General features: G+C 42.7%; 1 protein-coding gene and 1 pseudogene across 1 annotated transcript in view; one reads left to right on the top strand and one right to left on the bottom strand.

Annotated features, from left to right (window-relative positions):
* Nucleotides 1-20,157, top strand: part of LOC139420500 (uncharacterized) — a 52,393-nt pseudogene extending 32,236 nt beyond the window's left edge.
* Nucleotides 1-25,904, bottom strand: part of LOC139420445 (limb region 1 protein homolog) — a 142,073-nt gene that overhangs the window by 52,065 nt on the left and 64,104 nt on the right. The gene's annotated exons all lie outside the window — the stretch shown is intronic.

The following is a 25,904-nucleotide window of genomic DNA, read 5'->3' as shown; positions in this document are numbered from 1 at the left end:
AAACAAAAATAGAACTGTTTGTCCATAACGACCATCGTTATGTTTGGAGGAAAAAGGGGGAGGCCTGCAAGCCGAAGAACACCATCCCAACCATGAAGCACAAGCCTCCCGGGTGGCGCAGTGGTTAAGGGTGCTGTACTGCAGCGCCAGCTGTGCCATCAGAGACTCTGGGTTCGCGCCCAGGCTCTGTCGTAACCGGCCGCGACCGGGAGGTCCATGGGGCGACGCACAATTGGCCTAGTGTCATCCGGGTTAGGGAGGGCTTGGTCGGTAGGGATGTCCTTGTCTCATCGCGCACCAGCGACTCCTGTGGCGGGCCGGGCGCAGTGCGCGCTAGCCAAGGTTGCCAGGTTTCCAGGCTTCCGGGTTGGATGCGCGCTGTGTTAAGAAGCAGTGCGGCTAGGTTGGGTTGTGTATCGGAGGACGCATGACTTTCAACCTTCGTCTCTCCCGATCCCGTACGGGAGTTGTAGCGATGAGACAAGATAGTAGCTACTACAACAATTGGATACCACGAAATTGGGGAGAAAAAGGGGTAAAAAAATAATAAAAAAACATGAAGCACGGGGGTGGCAGCATCATGTTGTGGGGGTGCTTTGCTGCAGGAGGGACTGGTTCACTTCACAAAATAGATGGCATCATGAGGTAGGAAAATTATGTGGATATATTGAAGCAACATCTCAAGACATCAGTCAGGAAGTTTGGTCGCAAATGGGTCTTCCAAATGGACAAAGACCCCAAGAATACTTCCAAAGTTGAAGCAAAATTGCTTAAGGACAACAAAGTCAAGGTATTGGAGTGGCCATTACAAAGCCCTGACCTCAATCCCATAGAAATGCTGTGGGCAGAACTGAAAAAGCGTGTGCGAGCAAGGAGGCCTACAAACCTGACTCAGTTACACCAGCTCTGTCAGAAGGAATGGGCCAAAATTCACCCAACTTATTGTGGGAAGCTTGTAGAAGGCTATGTAAACTTGTACGTAGGTGTACGTAAACCTCCGACTTCAACTGCACATTAAATGATTGATGAATCTCATGCTACACAAAGATACATAACATACATTTTTCTAAACTAATCCAATCATTTAGTTTTTTGCACCCATTACTGAAATGGTTCTTCCAGTTTGTTCCTAAACCCGACAGTCATTATGAATGCAGGTGAATAATAATTTCAACTGTTGAATATCCAAACTCTGGCTGGATTCCAATTGGAATTACACATTACTTTGCAAGCCAGCATAGGATGGCAAAATTATGGTAAATTGCCCAGGATGTCCAGAAATCCTAGTTGGAAGATTCCTGGATATCCTTAAACAAGGATTTTTGGAAAATATGGACATTTTGTAAAAGTTACCGGACTTTTGCAGCCCTATTTGTAGGCCTGATGTCACCTGTAAACCCAGAGTTTCAGGCTGCTGTATTAGGGTAAAGCTAGGCCTCAAAATAAGGCCTCATAAGATATTTAATTTATTGTCATATAGCGTTAATTTATAATAACATTTGCCTAGGAACTCACTTGGTGAAGGCCACAGGACTGAAAAGGAATGAACTCAACAACCATGTCTCTGTCACTAACAAATACAGTCATGGGTGGTTACTCTACATTTCTACTTGAAAAGGCAAGGCACACTGGGAAATTATATTGGAGGCTTAGTGGGGGGGGGGGGGGGGGGGGGGGGGGGGGGGGGTGTTACTCAGAATATGATTATTTGTCAAACGGCAGTCAAGCAATGATCATCATGTCACCAGACTAAGCCCCTCGATATTTTTTGAAAAGGAGTATCAAGCTCATCCCCGTGCACTTTCACCATCCTATGAAGTACATCATCATTTATTTAATCTGTAGCCAAATGCCATGTTCAAGAAAACTAGGAACTCTCCGACTGAGATGTTCTTTTTTAACAGTCATCCAACTCGGAATTCCAAGTCGGAGACTCTTTCTAGAACTCTGACTTTCTGACCTGAAGATCACTGACATCCCAGTTGTCTTGAAAGCACCATCATCGCATGGTTTTCTAAATCGTAGTGGGAGGTCCACACACCATATCATCATGTGACTCTAAGTTTACTTCGATATGTTGGTTATTATATCAATATTTGTGCATAAAGGCATTTTTCTACCACCAGTTCTTGCATTATTAATTTTACTGACACAAAAAGATCCCACTACGTTGAACAAACAAATGACTTCTCTGCATTTATGCAATTCTACAGAAACTTCCTGTTTCCATCACAGCTGTCTTGATTTTTTTTATACTATGACTTAACACGCATAAAAACTGTGGATGGAAATGTGGTTAATGAGGCTGAGTCTTCAGAGATAACCTCTCTGGCTGAGTTGTGTAAACCAGGGAAATTCCTATTGTTGGCAGATGTACCAGCAGGCCTCAGACGTCCTTAGGCATTTAATGTGCAAGTCTTGGCTACACAAGACACTGCCTGGGGAGCTCAGACAGAATATACAGACCCCAAATACCAAAAAAAAGAAGTGAAAAAACTTGAAAATATAAACTGTCATTCCATCTGGCTCCAAAAGGGCATACTAGTGTAAATTGTTAAACGCTGTCACCTCTACCCGTATCATCTACCATGTACTTTTGAAACAGTCACAGACTGTGTGAACGTAAACAATGTAAAAGTAATAAAAGCAAGGACGTGAAACATCTTCTTAAAAATGAAGACTAGCTTTGTGTACATGGCAGACGAACTGAGCAAGTTCAAGCTTGTGCTCGTGAACTGTTTAATAAATCTTACATTTTGAAGGAGGAAAACACTTAACGGACTGATTAACCGCTGACAGTTTTATGGCAAAATGACTATTGTTGCACTTTGAGCACTCATCATTAGTTAAATCAATGATAAGGTACAATCATTTATACTTTTACCACACTTCTTGTGTCTGTTGCTTCCTTTTGATTTGCACCCACTCCATCACCATGCCACTGCAGTGCAACAAGCAGAAACTCATAATCGCCCCAAATATCCTATGACAAAAACAGTCACATGACACTTAATAAGTAGGCTTAGCCTATATCATATCTCAGCAATGCACAGTATGGGAAATCTGAAGGTCCCAAACACAAAGGGGGGAAATTACACAATCACAAGGAAGCCTAGGAGCATTGAAAACAATGTATTTTGGCAAAATGATTTTAAATCATTTACGTTTCATTTACGTATGATCCAACTCACCTGTGTTGGCCGTGATCTTATCCCAGGCAGCATACAGTACGCCTACTGCAGCTCGGTTGGAACTACAGCATCTTAAACTGGTAAGAAACCGTTTTTTTCAGCTATCATTAACAGAATAGGCATATTCCAATTGTGTTTTGACCAAGGATATTAGATATTTGGAACACCCTCTCTTTATAAATTGTTGTAATTAACTCTGTGGCGCGATTAAATAATTAGCCTACCTGTAGGAAACAGCCGACATAAAACAGTCTTTTAGGTCGCAAAAGATGAATATGCCCATAGGCTACCTCTAGCCTACACAGTAGCCTACACACTAAAATACGTAGCAAAGCAACCTTCAATGTGAGAACAGTCTTCATTCATTTGTGGTGTCTAATGACAATGACGCCATGTAGAGATTCATTTATTTTCTTCTTGTTTATTTCATCTAGTGAAATATCTAAGAAATGCAAGGAATGTCTTTTGTTTGGCTTCCTATATTGATCAGCCTACTCAAGAGGCCACTTTATGTCCTCTCTTTGTGGGTCTTTGGCCGGACACTAAAGCCTGATCCCATAGTTGGGTCTCAACCCTCCACTTCTGTTGAGAAAGGGGTGGCAGAATACCCCAGCTTGCTCAGATAATCCTCTCTGGACATGCGGCTGCAGAGAGGGGCTTTGACCATTGCAGAGTCTGTATCCAGGCTTGCAAGGTAGATGTTCTATGAGCTGGTAGTGATTACCTCCCTCACTCCCATCTTCCCTCCCTCCCTCCCTCCCTCCCTCCCTCCCTCCCTCCCTCCCTCCCTCCCTCCCTCATTCAAACCTTACACAGCAACTCTCCAAGGTTGACAGACATACAGTCATAGAATTAGGAACTTGGAATAACAATAATTTAATAGGATCTACAGTATATGCATACAGTCCACCTATCTCCTTAGAAAATGTATGTCATCAAAGTATCATGTATCCTATCCTTCTAGGAAAGCAAATCAAGCGTGTTTATTTTCAATTAGGCAAACTGGTGGATAAAAAGTGGGAAAACAATAGAAAATTGTTGCCTGCATCACACTCGGTTGGCTAAATCAGCTTTAAGCAAGAAACATTCACCACCAACAGTGTAATAACACGCTGACTGGAGAGGGGCTTAAACCATGTCGAAACACTGCAACAACTCAAACAATGGTCAATTGTCATCATTCTTTGTGTGCCATGGCATGACAGCACAAACTTTTAGTTCTATCAGGTTTAGACATCTCTTAAGCATTAAGATGTTGAAATAGTTTACTTGAACATTTGTTTTAAATTAATGCCAATAATCTTTATGTAAAGAAAGCAATCTTTCATGGTGAGTGTTTTGTGATGTTAAGGTGTCCAGGTTTGTCCAGGTATTTGTAGTACCGTGGTGATAGCTGACTATTTCCTCATTGTTGTTGATGTTGATCATTTACTTCAGGTCAGGTGAGAGTGTTTTCAGTGATCAATAACAAAGCGTGTGTGTGTGTGTGTGTGTGTGTGTGTGTGTGTGTGTGTGTGTGTGTGTGTGTGTGTGTGTGTGTGTGTGTGTGTGTGTGTGTGTGTGTGTGTGTGTGTGTGTGTGCGTGCGTGCGTGCGTGCGTGCGTGCGTGCGTGCGTGCGTGCGCGCGCAGACCTGGGTTCAAATACATGTGTATTTGAGTACCTTTAAAATACTTTTTCTGTGTAATTGAGCATTTTCAAATACACAGCCCAAAACAAGTACTTTTATTTGAGCATTTTAATGGTTATTTGTAAAAAACAAATTTGTATTTGACAGTATGTTCAAATACTTATTTCAAATACTATTTTCAAAAACCTGGGTTAAATGCTTGGGAGTGTATTTGAGTCAGTGTATTTGAATCTTTCAAATACTTTCCAAGTGCATTTGCAAAAACATTAACATATTCAACTACTTGTCTTTTCAAATAAAATGTATCTGAATACTTACTTTGAATGTATGGGAACGTACATGAGATATTTAAAATAGTATTTGAACCCAGGTCTGGTGTGCACCTTTACTTGTATGTACATGTGCACATGTGCATGTAGAGCTATGCCAGCTGAACCTTCTAAATTCACTCCACACGTTAGCCTTTCAAAGGGCAATCTAATATGACCTCAGCCTCGGGTCACCCACTTCTTCCTCATGTTATTTCAGCAACACAGGCCGATCTAAAGTAGTTAGTAACTTCATCTCTGGACATATTCTTCCACAAAAGGTGTGTTTGTTTACAAAACCCTGCAAACGTGACACCTACCCAGTCGGCGGGTACAAAGCCCCAGTCGTGTGAGTCGAGTGATCGCGGCACAGGGAGTGAAAGATGAAAGCTGGACTGAGGCTAGGGCTCTGCGCACATGTCGGGATGATGCTCTCACCGGCCTCATCGGCCTTCAATTAGACAGGTGGAAGAGTCAGCTGTAGAGAGGTCTGGGGGGGTGGGGGGGGGGGGGGGGGGTAAACCCAGACCGGTGTTGGTCTAAACGTATTTTTAGGGGTTGGATGCACTTTGATATGTACACTCCACATGAGCAGCCCAGACTGTGAGTGGTGCAGGGCGATGAGCAGGGACTTGTCGGAAGCTTTATGGGATGCAGCGTTTGTTTATTAATCACTGGGTTCTGTGATGTGTCTCTCATCACTCCAACAGGTATAATTAAGCTTTAAAGGGCATGGGAGGCTTGATGTGTCTGAGATACATTTTGTTTTATCTCCACGTCTCTTTTGAAGTCAGTGGTGCAGCGTGAGTGCGTTGTGTGTAGTGTGTAGTGTGTAGTGTGTGTGTGTGTGTGTGTGTGTGTGTGTGTGTGTGTGTGTGTGTGTGTGTGTGTGTGTGTGTGTGTGTGTGTGTGGAGGGGAGACTACTCAGCCGGGGTTGCCATGTTACATGTTCTTCAAAATGTATGCAGCAAGCTTTTTAAAACAACAGCTTGTGAAGCCTTACGTAACTTACTTAGCCTCAGTTCATTCATTGACTTGAAAAGATTGATCGTTCAAAACCGTCAGTTCATCAATGGCCAGAATGGGGAATAATTGTTCCCATGACATCCTTGATTTCCATCAGACAGCTGTGACAGACTGTTTCCCAGGCAAAGCTTCTGACAAACGTTGGGGGGGGGGGGGGAACAACACCTCATCATCAGAACCTGTGCAGCTTGACTGTCGTAGCCCAATTGACCCAATCGAAAGGTCAAGTGAATTGGGAGATACATCACAGGACATGTTTGAATTTCACAAGTTCCTCGTCACTTCATCTCATCTGATATTGATTTACGGCGTCAAGCGGGAGATGTTGAGTGGGACATCAGAGAAGAATGTAAACACACTGCACGTCACGGCCTTGATCTTCCATTTCACCTTTCCACCTTTAACGACCGGTCCTCTGCCGGACTGAAGGATGACATATATTTTTCTCTAATATACATTTTTCAGATTTAGGATAGCTTCATAGAGAGAGGAGAGAGAGAGAGAACGTGAGTGGCGAAGCAGGGGATCAAACCAATGTCTACAGGGGCTCGAAGGTGGCAGCACTACCAGTAGACCAGCCCCCAGCACGATTCTCTTTTTCTTTTTTGGAATAAACTTCAAACAGAAGTTATTATCTTTGTCAAGTGCTAGAGCTACATATAGCCTGGCTAGCTAGTGTTTCAGGACGCAGAACCAATGGGGGAGCGAATGGTGGCTGGCTACGCCAGCTAAAATTAATTCTACAAGTTACTGGGGTACGTTATATATAATTGGTGATGTTTCATGTGTGAAACCAGGTAACTTGAAATAGTAAAAAAGGTAAATTTGCTTAATTTTGGTTGTGTTCCATGTGCTTGATCAAGCTGTCATAGAGCTGGAGCTGGGGAGGTGTGAAGAGATGAGAAGCTCACCTGTTTACTTTGGCAAAGGAAGATAGAGCAGGCAAACAGCCAATGAGCTGTCACCTCTCCAATTCGATCACACGGTAATGTCCCTTCACATGTGAGTGAGTGAGCGAACACAAACCTTACAGAAAATGCTATCTGACACGGCACATAATAACAGTATAGTGGGCATTCAGAGTCTGAACGTAGTCTGAACGTTTCAGGAACAGTCGAGTTCGAGGATGTCAATGTATCTATCTATGTCAATGAGGCGAAAGGCTAATCCAATGGAACATTTCGTAAGCCTAGAATGGACCCCAGCCATGTTCTCAAACATCCAGTTGCTTTATTAATTCATACATTTAGCCTTTAGCGCCATAGTGGCATATTAGCGTGACATCTTCTTGAATTTTTAGTGAGGATGCTTTGTTGATGCTAGGGGCACATCCTAACACCTGACCAGTAATCAGAATGACATTAAGAAGTCTATTGACTACTTAGTAATACTTATTCATACTGTAGATGGACAGTTACATGACTGAAATACTCACTAAGTTGGAACACAAGTACAGATTGCAACAAGTCCTGCTAGAGATTGAAAGAAGTCTGCCCTATTTTGAACACTGTTAAGGAGGAACAAATTGCAGAGCGTATACATTGTAGATCAAAGACATATAATGACATACTGTATGTGCAACTGACTGGAGATTGAACTCAAGTTTTGGATTTGACTAATGGTCATGTTAGCCTACTGAGCTAAAGCCTAGGCATTCTCGGGTGTCGTTACTCATTCATGTGACCATAACTGACCAATGAACTTCAACCTTCTTTGACCTCCTAAACATAAATGTGACCAAAGAGGTATAAACCAGGTTTGCGAGAATAAAACAAGACTATATTATCATTATATTGCAGAACTCATGTCCTGTTCACAAACTGAATTCAAAGTGGTTCACTACATATTAGAATGAGTGTACAAAACATTAAGGACACCTTCCAAATATTGAGTCCCTTCCCCTTTTTTTCCTTCAGAAAAAGCCTAAATTCGTCGGGGGCCTGGACTCTACAAGGTGCCCAAAGCGTTCCACAGGGATGCTGACCCATGTTAACTCCAATGCTTCCCACAGGTGTGTCAAGTTGGCTGGTGGGCCATTCTTGATTGTGTAATGACGGGGAATGATCTAGACCAGGGTTCTCTAAACACAGTTCCTGGAGAGCTACCCTCCTGTGGGTTTCCGCTCCAACCCCAGCTGTAACGAACCTGATTCCGCTTATCAACCAGCTAATTATTAGAATCAGGTGCGCTAGATTAGGGTTGGAGCGAAAAGGATGGTAGCTCTGCAAGAACAGGTTTTGGAGAGCCCTGCTCTACACATCCTTTTTTGAAAACGTAACTGATCTCTAGACAAGTCATTATATCTCGGCCTCACTACACCACAAACCTAGGTTGAGGTTCATAGATAATCATTAATCACATGATAGAAGGGAGGGGTGGGGGGGGGGGGGACGTGTGATCGGACAGATAACGGAAACGAGAAAACAACGCGCTGTACCTTTGGCGCATTGAAAAATAAGTAAATAGGTGTTGCTACTTTACCTTTCATCGCTGTTTGAAATTACAACACGAGGCCAAAAGACTGCTTGCATTTGGCACAACCTCAACATGCTTTGAAGTATGAAAGCTGTGGTGAAGGACTTGCCTCCTGAATGGTTAAGCAACATGTGTCATTTAGACTTTGGGGGTTTTATGTTGTTGTTTTTTATGATGGGCTTGGCTTTTGACAATCAAACCATTTTGATTTTTTGAGTGAGGGAAATGTTTGGGAGAGGTTAATCCTGTGTGCTGTATTGGCACGAAAGTGTAACCAATGCCAAAATATATTGTCATGTATAATGGGAAATGTGGTAGCATTGAGTTCACTTGTGGTGGCACTGGCAGCAAAGGTACACCTGCCACAAAAACACCTTTTACCTAAAGACATTTGCGTTTTCCGGAGTAAGCACAGTAACACAGAAGACCAGAAAACACAAAACATTCAAGTCACGTGCCTTGATCTGTCAGTCTATTTGAAAATGTACATCTAACCACAAACCTCAAGTACCTTCTTAAAAAGTGCACCGTTGTTGTTGTTGTTGTTTTGAGCAGTTCAGTAACCCTGTGTTTTGTTGTTGAATTATTTTTGACTGGCACAAGAACATCTCTACCATGTTGTAAGCTCTCATCACCTGAACATGTATTCATACAAGCACTGTAGAGGAGACAGTGGGGTCCTGTACTGCAGACGCGGAAAGTCCTCAGTTATGTGGTAATTCTAGAGAGTGGTTGGGATATTTATTCTTATTGCCCAAAGAACTTGGCATTTACGAGACTCACCACAAAACACATTCCACCAAGCACAGCACAGGCAAACTTGAGGCTCCCTCCCTCCCTCCCTCACTCACTCAGATGAAATAGCTACTGATTTATGGTGTATTTTGAAGGAAGTCTCCAGGCTTAGTTTTTAATTCTGGCGCTTTTTAATATTAAATCAGTTAATTACCTTTTCTTTGAGGAGTGGTTGGCAATATTAACGAGTATGCAAAGAAACTACAACAAACAACCTGCAGTATTTTCACCTCACACCTCCACCATTCAATATGCCCCCCCTTAGGTAGGGTGTGAAAACCATAGAAGTACACATAGATAATAGGATCTCTATGGTGAAAACATTGCTGTAAATTACATGATCTCTAAATGGTCATTTACTTTTGCGTAAGACATATTATATACATATGTCATGTATATTCCAAATGTTATAACGCTTATTTCCAAAGTCACTCCATAACTAAGAACAGGGGAAGTCCTGTTCACTGTGCTCACAATGTTTTTTTAGGATTGGACCAATGGACCTCAGTGCTAAAGGTATAATTTGAATCATTTCTATGTGCCATGTATGTAATCAGCATGCAGTCAAGGATAAGTACAAAACCCCCGTATGGAAGTTTCAATGCCTTTCAGACACAGCAGGGTTGGTCAGATTTTCTCGAATAATTCCGTCCTAAAGCACCATTTAAGGCCATTATGTGAGTCTATTTTTGGCCACAGTGATGGATTCTGCTCAATTATTGTCCATTATGGAGAGAGATGGCCTAACATGCGTGACAGGAATTACTGGTGACGGCTGTGACATCCACTGTGAAATCCACTTTGCACATTTAGCTCAGCTCATCAACAAGTTTGTATTTCTAATTCACTTATTTGTGCAATGGCTGGCGGTTGCTTTCATGTTGTCTTCCATTGTCATATTAGGTATCTTTAATGGGATCTTAATTTGACCAGTTTCGTCTCAGGATTAAAATAATCCTGCGGCAGGAGGATTGGACTATAAAAAAAGGTGCTCATTTCTAACGGGAAATGTGTTTTGATAGGTTAAAGTAGACTATAGTTTTTGGCGTGAGATCTAGTGAGAGAAAGAGAGCTGCAGGTTTTCAATTCATTTATGTAAATGTATGTCATTGTTTTTCTGCGACAACAGATACAACACCTGTAGTTTATCAATTCATTGGTAAATGCTCCACATACTCAACATAATTGTACCTATGATGAATAGGTACCCATCACGTATAGCCTACCAACTCTCCATATAGCCCAGGGTTATGTGAAAATATCATAAAAGCATGAAACTTGGTACAGTTTTGGGGCATATATAATGCTATTTGCATAACCTGCAGTGGTAGTTGTCTCATCCAGACTAATAGAACAGAAACAGGCCACAGAGGTCGAGTTAGTTCCTATAACTCTTCTCCTGGCACTAGGGCACTGCAGTGGATGTCGTCTTGCCAGGGTTCAGTCACAGCAGTCAGCACAAACTGAAGCTAATTGAGAAGGAAAAGTGGGAACAAGTTCTACCAGAGGGCCTGAGAACAACCCCGAGAGCCACCAAGGCCCCCGCCAGAGATGAATCAAAATGGTCGATCGATAACTTCTCAAGTGCTAATAAGCGCTGGCACATTTGGTGATATGTGAGCCTGTTCGTCATTTCAACTGCGCAAAGAGTTATGGGAAATCCATTGTTAGGTCCAAAGTATGACGTAATGTAGCACTTAGTAAATGAAGGAAAACCAAAAGCCCTCTGTGATTTGTATTTCATTTACAAAGGACAAGTCTAATCATTAGGAGCTCCATCTCTTCGAAACACATAGGAAATGCTATAATGATGGCCATGTTTTTTTTTATAGCCAATTTAGTCAGCAACGAGCCAACGACGCAGGAGATTACAGCAAATAGTATAGCCTTTCTGTCTTCCATCTTTGATTGGTTCCTTCTCAGATAACCAGGGGATGGATTCCTATTCACCATAAGGTGATTAAAGTCATATTAGGAAACCGTTATAGGGGAGTCGTAAAATGATTTGATTTCTGTCCTCTCCACTGTCCCCTATCAAAGTGATTGGTCTACTAGGTCATCTGCAGTGTTTGACATAATTGTTAATTAGCCATTATGGCCTGGCCTCTCTCCCCCAGAAATGTAATCTCTGACCAATTATTCATTTGAAAACAATGCCTTATATCACAGTGTGATGTATGGATCCAGAACAGTTTTATTACCACAGACTGACACAGTGGCCTGAAATGGTGATATATTACACTCCAGTCTAGACATTGCATTACATATTGATTGCAATATGAAAATTAAATCAACATATGGCAAAAACTGCAAGTCATTCCCTGTATTCCTTCACTCATGCTGCCAAACATACCATCGTAAAACTGACCATCCTATCCATCCTTGACTTTGGCGATGTCATTTACAAAATAGCCCCCAACACTCTACTCAGCAAACTGGATGTCGTCTATCACAGTGCCATCTGTTTTGTCACCAAAGCCCCATATACTACCCACCACTGCGACCTGTACGCTCTCGTTGGCTGGCCCTCACTACATATCCGTCGCAAAACCCACTGGCTCCAGGTCATATATAAGTCTTTGCTAGGTAAAGCCCCACCTTATCTCAGCTCACTGGATACCATAGCTTCACCCACCCGTAGCACGCGCTCCAGCAGGTATATTCCACTGGTCACCACCAAAGCCAATTCCTCCTTTGGCCGCCTTTCCTTCCAGTCCCCTGCTGCCAATGACTAGAACAAATTGCAAAATCTTTGAAGCTGGAGTCTTGTAACTCCCTCTCTAACTTTAAGCATCAGCTGTCAGAGCAGTTTACCGATCACTGTACCTATACACAGCCAATCTGTAAATAGCCCACACAACTACCTCGTCCACATATTATTACTTACCCTTTTGCTCTTTTGCACCCCAGTATCTCTACCTGCACATCATCTGCACATCTATCACTCCAGTATTGATGCTAAATTGTAATTATTTCGCCTCTATGGCATATTTATTGCTTTCCTTCCTACTTTTCTACATTTGCACACACTGTACATAGATTTTTCTATTGTGTCATTGACTGTACATTTGTTTATGTGTAACTCCGTGTTTTTGTTTTGTCGCACTGCTTTGCTTTATCTTGGCCAGGTCGCAGTTGTAAATGAGAACTTGTTCTCAACTGGCCTACCTGGTTAAATAAAGTATTTTATAAAGAAATATATTTCAACTGTCAACTTTCAATTTCCCTGCATATCAAATAGTTCGGTCCAGCTATACTCATCAGATATAGTACTATATCACTGTTCAATGCGTTGTCCATCCAAGTAAGCACAAGGCTTATGTTTTATTAAAGAGAGACCCCGTTTATAGAGAGGAAAATGGAGGTTGGTAAAAGGCTGTGTGACCATGTGGATACATACCAGTGAAAGGGGTCAAGTCCAAGGTCAAAATATGTGAAAAGGAGAAGACTGCTTCCTTTAGAGAGGCAATTCGGATTGACAAGACTAAAATGAAAAGTTGATATCAAAATCATGGGTCACCTGCCTTTAATCAACAACGATGTAAAACAAATTGTATCAAACTGATTATTTCACAGTGGTATATGAGAGAATAGCTGTATAAAGCAGATTTTTGTCATCCTTTCAGTGAATATTCTTAAATATTATTTTATTTACCCTTATAATTGTATATCAGTGATTGAATAAACATGTGATATCATATCAAGCATTATAACATGTTTTGTTTGTGTTCCTGGCATCTGGGCATGTTGCTAATCAAATCATGTTGATAACCTGCATGTCTTTTTCAGCATAGATAAATTGTGGGATTCTTTTTTCTATCATATTCAAGTTGTCGTTGGCTCACACAATTTGCAAAGGGGTACAGCAAAGGGCTCTCTTTCAACCCTTTACCACTACAGACCACCTTTTCTTCAGTCGTCAGCTTTTTGCACGTTTTTGCAAGGTGAGTTTTTCTTTTCAAAATACCACAGATCAGGTAAAGAGGTTGGGAGGGAACAAAGTTAAATAAAAGGCTCTTTAACATGGTATTTATAAAGAAAAAGATAAACAGTGTCCCTGTTGAAAATAAAAGTTCGGAAATGTTCGGAAATCCATTCTGATGACAGTTGGAAGAATGCAGAGCTTTATGAAGGACTTGAGCCCCATCTTTGCCATATCTTTTAACCATGATTATTTACTTAAAAACACAAGCGAGGGCCCTAGTCTGGCATTTTGGACGGCAGTCTTTTGATAGGGGCTCAAGGCTTGAATTCTTAACTAATAATTTGTTCCACGCCTTTGTCTGAGGCATTAACGGCAGTGGTCTGCGTTTTTCTTTCTCTAATCTCAAGAATGTGCCAGCCTCTTGAGAAGCGCAGGGCTTCCCTCCTCTCCCTGAGCGGGCTCCTGGTTTTGTTTTCTTAGAGGGCTCCCCAGATTGACAAGCCTCATCGTTGGGCCCTCTCCTCAGCCATCTGTTTTCACTGATTATGTCCCAGCACATCAAAGTCAATCAGAGCCACAAAGCATTTTAAAAGACACATACCAACCCCACAGTGTGTGAGAAATAAGGCTAACTTTCATCAACCCTACAGAAAAAGATTGTTAGGAACTCATTTATGTTTGTGTGTACAATTGTCCATGTTGGGGGACCTGAGAGGGATTCCTTAGCTCACAGCATAGGTATGAGCAGCTAAGCTTTGTTCATCTCCAGCTCTGACGACAGCTCAGTGAGTAAATCCGTCCCAACATATACCATAGACTTAGATAGACATCGCATCAATATATCTGTCCATTATGCTGTCTTTGAGGCCATTTCCATTTTGAAGTAGTCCATTTTCTTATTCTACTAACTGAAAGGGGGCATACAAACAAACTGAAAAGGTGCATACTGCCACCTAGAGTGTGTTGTTTGAACAGGTATAAACCCTCCTGGTGACCTGGATGGAATGATGTGATCCTTCCTTAACCCATAGGAGATCCCACCCAGCTGACTACTTAAAAATTGTGAAAATCATCAATGGCGCTGCACATGCTAAAACAGGCTTTTTGGCATTAGAGTCCACTATTTATCTCTATGACATAGACTGATCTTTTTTGGTAATGTATTCAGTGACATCTCTTGACAATATTGGCAGACTCAACAGCCTTGGTTTCTCAAATGATTGCCTCGCCTGGTTTACCAACTACTTCTCTGATAGAGTTCAGTGTGTCAAATCGGAGGGCCTGTTGTCTGGACCTCTGGCAGTCTCTATGGGTGTGCCACAGGGTTCAATTCTCGGGCCGACTCTCTTTTCTGTATACATCAATGATGTTGCTCTTGCTGCTGGTGATTCTCTGATCCACCTCTACGCAGACGACACCATTCTGTATACTTCTGGCCCCTCCTTGGACACTGTGTTAACTAACCTCCAGACGAGCTTCAATGCCATACAACTCTCTTTCCGTGGCCTCCAACTGCTCTTAAATGCAAGTAAAACTAAATGCATGCTTTTCAATCGATCGCTGCCCGCACCTGCTCGCTCGTCCAGCATCACTACTCTGGATGGCTCTGACTTAGAATACGTGGACAACTACAAATACCTGGGTGTCTGATTAGACTGTAAACTCTCCTTCCAGACTCACATTAAGCATCTCCAATCCAAAATTAAATCTAGAATCGGCTTCCTATATCGCAACAAAGCATCCTTCATTCATGCTGCCAAACATACCCTCGGAAAACTGACCATCCTACCGATCCTCGACTTCGGTGATGTCATCTATAAAATAGCCTTCTGTGAAGGCAAGATGGTGCAGAATAGCCTCCACAGACACCCACTGCAAAAGAAACCATGTGAAAGGAACTGTGAATCAGAAAGGTTCTCGTCGTCCCCAGTCACACAATGGACCAGAGGAGAAACAGTATGTGCTAGGTAGCCCCAAAAACATCTAGCAATCAATTACATTTACTTTACAGTAGTCAGTTGGGAACTGGGGAACTAGTTCAACAACACTTCTGAACTAGGAAGTCTCATTGTGAAATCAAATCTGCATTTCGGTGCTTAGGCTACTACAGAGGTATTTGAATGTTTCACTTGCTGTTTGATATTGTGCCGTTGTCTGCCTCTCCAGACCAGATATTTGTAGTTTGGTGGAATCCCCGGCCAGGAGACTGATGGTGGATGAATGGAGTTGGGTCAAGTCGAGGTCTATTCACAAGGGAGACTCCAAGCAGCCCTGTGTGATCTGCAGGGAGGAGTTTCGCCTATAGACTCGGGTATTCCTCCATACACAATACCTGGTGTTAATTCTCAGTCAGAGTCAGTTAGAGGACCCTTTTTGAACGTTTTCAACGTTCCTCACCCTCCCCTAGGGCAGCCCCCCCCGACTCCCCAACACCCTCTCTACCCCTCCCTCTGGTTCTTGTATTTTCTAATCTGTGTAGACAACTGTACAAATGTCCCATACTGCCTTGGAACTCAACTGTGACACGATGATGTAGCAATCAGTGTGTTACTGTGAGGGGCATTCAGTCTTACATCTTTCTGATCCCCTTTTAAGATGCCAATCTCAAGAATGCGGGCTAGAGTAGACTGCCTCACAAAGCACAGTTGCCATACATGCCTGTGTAAATATTAGTTTGACTGGAGGGAACATTTTTAATTAGAGCTTGGAAAGTGACAAAAGTGAATCTTTGTTGACTTGTTGATGTGTTTGACAAAAACATGTTAAATGTGTTTGTTATTAGTGAAACAGTGCAATTATTTGAAATTGTCTTATTTCCTGTATTCTAAAATGCTTCCTTATTTTATACAATACAAATTATTGCAGATTATGCTTTCAGCTATTTAACACTGTACTAACACCAAATACAGACCATACCATGTATATATAGATATAGACTGAGCACTGCAGTGAGCCCTTTCACTGGTGATATAGTATGTTGGCCAGGCCAAAAACAATGGGAAATCAATATGGCTCCCCTGCCCTCTAGAGCTCGGAGTACACTGGTTTGTGTGTCCCAAGCCCCTTAGCTGGAGCTACTGACTCCTCAATCTCCTTGTGAGAGCAGACGACAAAAGAGTCTGTGGCAGGTGGAGCAGAGGAGAGGAGACTGCAGTCCCAGGTCCCAGCCCTCCCAGCAGGGGCTCGCTGACTCCCACTGCCCCCTGAGAAATAAACACACACGTACACACACACGTACACACACACATCTCTCACAGGGCTCACCAGAAACACTTAGAGAGATGTGAAAAACTATACATATGCTCCAGCATCCCCAGGAGACTCTGCATGCCACAATTATTTCAAAAGTCATTCAATCGGTAAAATGCAGAGGGTATATCAGTTGAATAAGACCAAACAAACAAACAAACCAAAAATCTAATCTAATTATAAGGCTGAAGATGATTAATTTAAATAGAAACTATATATATATATATATACACGTGTGTTCATAATTTATAATTGTGTGTATAATATTCAACAATCAGCACTAATGATATTCATATTGTGTCTAGGTTTGGACGTCCAGTTCCCAAGTGTTTCACAGAGCCAGTATGCCGGCCTTTGAGAGGTTTTCAGGTAGGACATTCTGTCCTCTTTACAGGAAGGAGCAGTATGAGACCAGAAATTCACGATGGAGCTCGCCTCTTCAAAGAGAGGTGTGCCATCAGGTTAACTTCTCCAGAGATTGGACTGCATGTTTCCCTCTATTTACTGGGTTGTTACACCAATTTGGTGCCTTTTCTTAAGTGTAACTTAATAAAACATTTTTTTTAAAGTTTCATTTCACCAGATTTTACCATTGTGCCATAAAGATCACATGTTCAAATTAATTAAAAACACATTTTCCCATCTCAAGAGGTTAAATAAAAAATAAAAACTATAATAGATTAAGTGCCAAATAAAATAATTGTTGGGTTGACCTTAACAGGGTTGAAGGTTTTTGTCAAATATTACCTGAGGATTTTAACAAAGCAAATTTGAGAACAATGCTACCTAAATTCTATCAGCATATTGACCACTGGCGCTGGTAAAACACTGGATCCCTGCTTCTCTAACTCTAACTTCCACAATGCATACAAGGCCCTGCCCTCCTTTTGGCAAATCTGACCACGACTCCATTTTGCTCCTCCTTCCTATAGGTAGAAACTCAAACAGGACTATTCAACGCTGGTCTGACCAATCGGAATCCACGCTTCAAGATTGTTTTTGACGCGGACTTGGACATGTTCTGACTGCCTCAGAAAATAATGTTTTACCCCTTTTTCTCCCCAATTTCGTGGTGTCCAATTGTTGTAGTAGCTACTATCTTGTCTCATCGCTACAACTCCCGTACGGGCTCGGGAGAGACGAAGGTTGAAAGTCATGCGTCCTCCGATACACAACCCAACCTAGCCGCACTGCTTCTTAACACAGCGCGCATCCAACCCGGAAGCCAGCCGCACCAATGTGCCGGAGGAAACACTGTGTACCTGGCAACCTTGGCTAGCGCGCACTGCGCCTGGCCCGCCAGCGACTCGCTGGTGCGCAATGAGACAAGGACATCCCTAACCCGGACGACGCTAGGCCAATTGTGCGTCGCCCCATGGACCTCCTGGTCGCGGCCGGTTACGACAGAGCCTGGGCGCGAACCCAGAGTCTCTGATGGCACAGCTGGCGCTGCAGTACAGCACCCTTAACCACTGCGCCACCCGGGATCTCAGATAATAATATTGACGTATACTCTGATTCGGTGAGTGAGTTTATAAGGAAGTGTATAAGAGATGTTGTACCTACTGTGACTATTAGAACCTACCCTAACCAGAGACAGTGGATAGATGGCTGCATTCGCGCAAAACTGAAAGCACGAACCACCGCATTTAACCATGGAAAGGTGACTGGGAATATGGTTGAATACAAGAGTGTGCAAAGCTGTCATCAAGGCAAAGGGTGGCTACTTTGAAGAATCTAAAAGATGATATGTATTTTGATTTGTTTAACACTTTTTTGGTTACTACATGATTCCATATGTGTTATTTCATAGTTTTGATGTCTTCTAAATGATTGGATGTCTTCTAAAATGTAGAAAATAGTAAAAAATAAAGAAAAACGCTTGAATGAGTAGATGAGTAGACTTTTGACTGGTACTGTGTATTAAAAAGCAGATGTATTGAGTTCTCCATGAGGTCTTTATTAAAGGGCACTTCATTTAATATAACAGGCTTTTAAAATGCAATACTGGTGCACAATTTCAACTTAAAATATCAAAGTTACACAATAGGCACTCATTTCGTTGAACGACCCTACTATATACTGAACAATGCCAATGACGGCTCAAAACACTTATCTGGTGAGTCTGTCAACTGGTGACCGCCAGGTCACATTGCTGAGGCTTTTCCCTACTCCTATAAGTATGTGTCTCAAATGGCACCCTATTCCCTATGTAGTGCACTGCTTTTGATCAGAGCTCTATGGGTCCTGGTCAAAAGTAGTGCCCTATAAAGGTAATAGGGTGCCATTTGGGATGCGACCTAAGTCAGCATTCTCCCTGAAACTCACCCGCCAGACATTCCTCACCTATTTAGCAGTGGTGGACTTTAGGTTGCTGTGATTGATGGACAGACAGCCGATCTGATCACAGGTCAGTGTGGAGTGGACATGGGCCTCAGTGGAGGTGGAGGGCCGAGTAAGGGGGAACTGAACTCTCTAAGCAGCTCCAGAGGGCCTTTGATGCCGTGTGAATCATACACTGTTTGTAAACTAATTATGGAGAGTGTGTGTTTTGGTCAAACAGTCTGGACATTCCAAGGTCAATACAAAAGCAAGTGTTTGTCTGTGTGTTTTGCCCCCAATGCACATCGGGGGCAGGTTCCCTGGTTGTCATTTGCATTGGCTTTTTTCACTGTCCCACTTTAAGAAGGAAAATATTCCATTGGATTTCACTTTGATCTGAGGAAAGAATACACATTCTAAAGGGTTAGTCCTTTCAGCTTTGGCTGGCTGGTTGCGGGATCTAGCAACTGGAAGGGGGCCTACCGACAATAAGGCCACTCTGCCTTCTCTAGTCTGTGGCTCCCTGGAAAAGGGAAGATTGCCACCTAGTGAGACTGAAATCTCCCCCTCCATTTTACTTACTTACCTCTGACTGGAGTGCAGGTTTGCAGAGGTTTGCAGAGACATGGCTGAATAGAAAACACTGACCACGGCTAATTTTGAGCTTTTCACTACATTTGGTTCTACCTTTACCGGTCGGCACAGTTGTTCACTAGTTATGCCATTTTTCCATCAAACATACAAGTTAAAACTTGAGTAGCAAATATACTGAGGTAGGCCGTCATTGTAAAAAAGAATTTGTTCTTAACTGACTTGCCAAGTTAAAGAAAGGTAAAAAAAAAATATATAATACAAATAAAATAAAATAGGGCTCTGGTCAAAAGTAGTACACTAAATAAGGAATAGGGTGTCTCTGTGGGATGTAGGATGTCCTACTCTATCCTAGAATCCTCTAGGAGCCGCCAATCACTTCTCTCTCTAGGGCTCTATGTAATCAATCAGCGTGCCTCTATGGATTCGGAGAGACCCGTTGATTACGCCCAACTTGTAATGCACTCGGAGAGGTCCATCACCTATAAACCCTGCCTTAGAATGTCACTTAAACACCGAGCAGACCTTATATTGGTCTCATTAACTCTGTTGGAACTCATTTGCCCCGTCCAGGGTCCCATCCTGGTGCCAGTGATGGCCACGTCAAGGATGGGGATTGGCGGCTCCTGGAAGATTCTGAGATAGAGTAGGGCATCCTCCATCACACAGAGACAGGTTGAGTCCCAAATGGCACCCTATTCCCTATTTAGTGCACTACTTTTGACCAGAGCCCTATAGGCCCAGTTGCTCCAAGGCAGCAAAGCCTTTAAGACGTTCTACCAGTTTTCACATTCTTATCAGCCGACTGCGATGACCAGCTTTCCATTTGTACCTTTTTGACGTACGACCCTAAGTCAACACATTAAGGAGGATAACTGGTGACATCAAAAATGCATTGCAGTGTGATAACGCGGCACCCTCTAGCCCCTTTCTCCCCCCCCCCCCCTCGCTCCATCCCTTTTCCTGTCCTCTGTGGTGAGACAAGGCAAAGTTCACCAGGGTCCATGTTTTTTGGATTCGCTGTAGAAAAGTTAGCTCATAAAACCTCATCTGAATGGTTAACAGTTGTTTAACTCGTGCTAAAAGCCCAGCAATAAAGCACTTGTGATGTCACTGTGACATGAGCAAGCTCGGTGGGGCAGCCTGAGGGATGGCTTGTGTGTGTGCGCACCCGTATGTGTGTCCGTTTCCCAACACCAGCTATCCTATTACTGGTTTCCATAAATGTTCCATGTAAGTCTGAGACGTGCCGGTGTTAATCTGGCCTGTTTAGCAACTTAACTTTGTCAGCAGGCTTCAAGCATTACAATATAGCAGCAATTAAATCTGAGATAAAATCAGAACTCTATTTGGTGTCCAATTGAAGGACGCCCCTTGGTACAACTAAATGGTTTACAATTAGTTGCAGGAGTTGAATGACAGCTTTGTCCAATACCGCCACACAGATGTGGAGGCTTTCCTGAAGGATATCGACGAGTTGTGTCATCGAGCTGAAGAGTGTTCCATCAGTTTAAGAGAGAGCACATCTCAGAGCCGCAGATGGATGACTAGAGGAAAATACAGGATAAGATTTGGGCCCTGAATGTGGAAAAGTGTTGCAAAATTCCTGGAACATTCCCAAAATTCCCAGGTTTTCCGGGAAAATCTCCAAGCGGGATTTCTGGAAAACCTGGGAATCTTGGGAAAGTTACAGGAATTGTGCAAACCCTACTGTGGGAAAACTCACCATACAAATACCATAGTGCGCCATCAAAGAGAATCTCATAAAGTTCTAAACCTGGTCTAATTCTCCCTGTAGCCATGCCATTCATTCAACATGCTAACGCTTGTCCAGGAGAGGCAGCTGCTACAAAGTCAAATCTCCCAGAGATGATCATTCACTTTTCCAAGTGAATGATGGAAATAATTCTCTGTGTTTACAAAAAACTGAGCGAGTCTTATAATGCATTCATCGCCCCGTCTGTACCATCTGCACTGTGGTTCGAAATGGAAAGAGATCCAGACTTGCTCTTCCATAGGCTCTGTTGTATATAGGTATTTTTAATGCCAGCCAATGTAGTTTCCCACAATCCCACAGGAGGTGAAAAAGGGTATGTTTCTTTATCTTGTGTTAAAAGGTTGTGCGCAGGGCAACAGGTGTTGCTCAACCTTGACTCTGCACAGAGAGAATCAAACGGTGAACTCGGGGGTGTTAATCGCACACAGTGCACCTATCCTCATGAAGGTAAACACTATAAATGTTGCAAAGCTCATTATCAAGCGCTTAAGCCTCGGGGGTGTTGACCGTTTCTGAATAAAGGAAGCCGTCTCAGAGTTAATCATTGGTGGAGTTGCAGCAGACACCTGTCCCCCAACGGTATCTCAGAGACACACGGCCAAATAATCAAGCTTGTGTGACGCGCTAAACCAGATAATGTCAACTGAACAGGGCTGTGTAAAGAGGCTTTTGTGAGAGAAGATAACCCTTATAAATGTGTGGTAGCAAGGTTGGGGTCAATTCCATTTCAATAGCGGAGGTGCATTAATATGGCGCCTTGCACTTAACACAAATTCCTCATTTTGTTAAGTTTGACATATTGCTCTCCGTTACTCTTAATTGAATAATGGGAAAAGTAGCCTGTGCTGATTTATAGGCACATTGAACCATGTAACACAACGTAGTTTGTGATATCTGAATTCAGACATTTTTATTCACATTCGCCATGGTCAATTCAGGAAGTAGACTGACATTCCAATTCCCCAAAATGTTCCTAGGCTTTGAGGAAAATGTGAGTTCCCTTCCTTAATCGACATGGAATTGACCCCAACAGTATGTGGTGGTGTGGTAACGTGTTGTGGGAATTTATTGAAGACTTGAAGTCTTATTTTGGAATGCTGGTGTGTCCCTTCAGGTAACAGCCCTGTCTGGCACAGGTCATCCAGAGAGTGACACGGGAGTGTCCCATTTGCCTCACCGCATCCCCAGACTAGGGACAGACGCAGGGAGGATAGAACAAAATACTGGTTGGATGTAACTTCAACACGCACACGCACATACACACAGTACCAACCAAAAGTTTGGACACACCTACTCATTCAAGGGTTTGTCTTTATTTGGAGTATTTTCTACATTGTAGAATAAAAAAACGATGAAATAACACATATGGAATCATGTAGCAACCAAATCAAAATATATTTTATATTTGGGATTCTTCAAAGTAGTCACCCTTTGCCTTGATGACAGCTTTGCATTCTCTTGGCATTCTCGCAAACGACTTCATGACCTGGAATGCATTTCAATTAACAGGTGTGCCTTGTTAAAAGTTAATTTGTGGAATTTCTTTCCTTAATGCATTTGAGCCAATCAGTTGTGTTGTGACAAGGTAGGGGTGGTATACAGAAGATAGCCCTAAACAGCTCAAATAAGCAAAGAGAAACGACAGTCCATCATTACTTTAAGGCATGAAGGTCAGTCAATTCAGAAAATTTCAAGAACTTCTTCAAGTGCAGTCTTAAAAACCATCAAACGCTATAATGAAACTGGCTCTCACGAGGACCGCCACAGGAAAGGAAGACCCAGAGTTACCTCTGCTGCAGAGGATCAGTTACCAGCCTCAGAAATTGCAGCCCAAATAAATGTTTCACAGAGTTTGAGTAACAGACACATCTCAACATCAACTGTTCAGAGGAGACTGTATGAATCAGGCCTTCATGGTCGAATTGCTGCAAAGAAATCACTTCTAAAGGACACCAATAATAAGAAGAGACTTGCTTGGGCTAATAATTCTCTGTGTTTACAAAAAACTGAGTGAGTCTTATAATGCACGCTAGGGCTTTCATCGCCCCGTCTGAACCACCTGTATTGTGGCACATCTAAACATCAACTGTTCAGATGAGACTGCATGAATCAGGCCTTCACCAATGATAAGAAGAGATTTGCTTGGGCCAAGAAACACGAGCAATCAACATTAGACCAGTGAAAATATGTACTATGGTCTGATGAGTCCAAATTTGAGATCTTCGGTTCCAACCGCTGCGTCTTTGTGAGACGCAGAGAAGGTGAACGGAGTATCTCTGCATTTGTGGTTCCCACCATGAAGCACGAATGAGGAGGTGTTATGGTGCTTTGCTGGTGACACTGTCTGTGATTTATTTAGAATTCAAGGCACACTTAACCAGCATAGCTAACACAGCATTCTGGAACGATATGCCATTCCCATTGGGCAAATCTGACCATAATTCTATCCTCCTGATTCCTGCTTACAAGCAAAAATGAAAGCAGGAAGCACCAGTGACCCGTTTAATAAAAAAGGGGTCAGATGAAGCAGATGCTAAGACAAAAGACTGTTTTTCTAGCACAGACTGGAACATGTTCCAGGATTTGTCTGATGGCATTGATGAGTACACCACATCAGTCACTGGCTTCATCAATAAGTGCATCGATGACATCGTCCCCACGGTGACTGTACGTACATACCCGAACCAGATGCCATGGATTACAGCCAACAACCGCACTGAGCTAAAGGGTAGAGCTGCCGCTTTCATGGAGCGGGACTCTAACCCAGAAGCTTATAAGAAATCCCGCTATGCCCTCCGACGAACCATCAAACAGGCAAAGCGTCAATACAGGACTAAGATTGAATCATACTACACTGGCTCTGACCCTCATCGGATGTGGCAGGGCTTGCAAACTATTACAGACTACAAAGGGAAGCACAGCCGAGAGGTGCCCAGTGACACGAGCCTACCAGATGAGCTAAAAACTTCTATGCTCGCTTCGAGGCAAATAACACTGAAACATGCATGAGAGTACCAGCTGTTCCGAATGACTGTGTGATCACGCTGTCCACAGCCGATGTGAGTAAGACCTTTAAACTGGTCAACATTCACAAGGCCAGACGGATTACCAGAATGTGTACTACATTTGCTGACCAACTGGCAAGTGTCTTCACTGACATTTTCAATCTCTCCCTGGCTGAGTCTGTAATACCAACATGTTTAAAGCAGACCACCATAGTCCCTGTGCCCATGAACATTAAGATAACCTACCTAAACGACTACTGACCCGTAGCATTCACACCTGTAGCCATAAAGCGCTTTGAAAGGATGGTCATGGCTCACATCACTATTATCCCAGAAACCCTAGACCCACTCCAATTTGCATACCGCCCCAACAGATCCACAGATGATGCAATCTCTATTGCACTCCACACTGCCCTTTCACACCTGAACAAAAGGAACACCTACAGTTGAAGTCATAAGTTTACATATACTTAGGTTTGAGTCATTCAAACTCGTTTTTCAACCACTCCACAAATTTCTTGTTAACAAACTATAGTTTTGGCAAGTCGGTTAGGACATCTACTTTGTGCATGACACGAGTAATTTTTCCAGCAATTGTTTAAAGACAGATTATTTTACTTATAATTCACTGTATCACAATTACAGTGGGTCAGAAGTTTACATACACTAAATTGACTGTGCCTGTAAACAGCTTGGAAACAGCCTTCTTCACAACAATTTAACCGCTCTCCTTGAAGTTCTTGATGATCCGATAAATGGTTGATTTAGGTGCAATCTTACTGGCAGCAATATCCTTGCCTGTGAAGCCCTTTTTGTGCAAAGCAATGATGACAGCACGTGTTTCCTTGCAGGTAACCATGATTGACAGAGGAAGAATAATGATTCCAAGCACCACCCTCCTTTGGAAGCTTCCAGTCTGTTATTCAAACTCAGTCAGCATGACAGAGTGATCTCTAGCCTTGTCCTCGTCAACACTCACACCTGTGTTAACGAGAGAATCACTGACATGTCAGCTGGTCCTTTTGTGGCAGGGCTGAAATGCAGTGTAAATGTTTTTTGGCGATTCAGTTAATTTGCATGGCAAAGAGGGACTTTGCAATTAATTGCAGTTCATCTGATCAATCTTCATAACATTCTGGAGTATATGCAAATTGCCATCATACGAACTGAGGTAGCAGACTTTGTGAAAATGTACATTTATATTATTTATTTATATATCCTTTGGCCACGACTGTACATACTGAACGCACAAAAAATTAAGAACACCTTCCTTATATTGAGCTGCACCCTCCCTCAGAACAGGCTCAGTTTGTCAGGGCATGGACTCTACCAGGTGTCGAAAACGTTCCACAGGGATGGTGGCCCATGTTGACTTCAGTGCTGCCCACAGTTGAGTCAAGTTTTCTGGATGTCCTTTGGGTGGTGGATCATTCTTGATACACATGGGAAACAGTCAGCTGGAAAAACTAGCTGTGTTGCAGTTCTTGACACAAACTGGTGTGCCTGGCACCTACTACCATACCCCATTCAAAAGGCACTTAAATATTTTGTCTTTCCCATTCACCCTCTGAATAGCACAAATACACAATCGATGTCACAATTGTCTCAAG

The sequence above is a fragment of the Oncorhynchus clarkii genome, chromosome 11, assembly GCF_045791955.1.
Source record: "Oncorhynchus clarkii lewisi isolate Uvic-CL-2024 chromosome 11, UVic_Ocla_1.0, whole genome shotgun sequence".
NCBI lineage: Eukaryota > Metazoa > Chordata > Actinopteri > Salmoniformes > Salmonidae > Oncorhynchus > Oncorhynchus clarkii.
The sequence above is the reverse complement of the archived record's forward strand: the minus strand, read 5'-3'. Positions and strand labels throughout refer to the sequence as shown.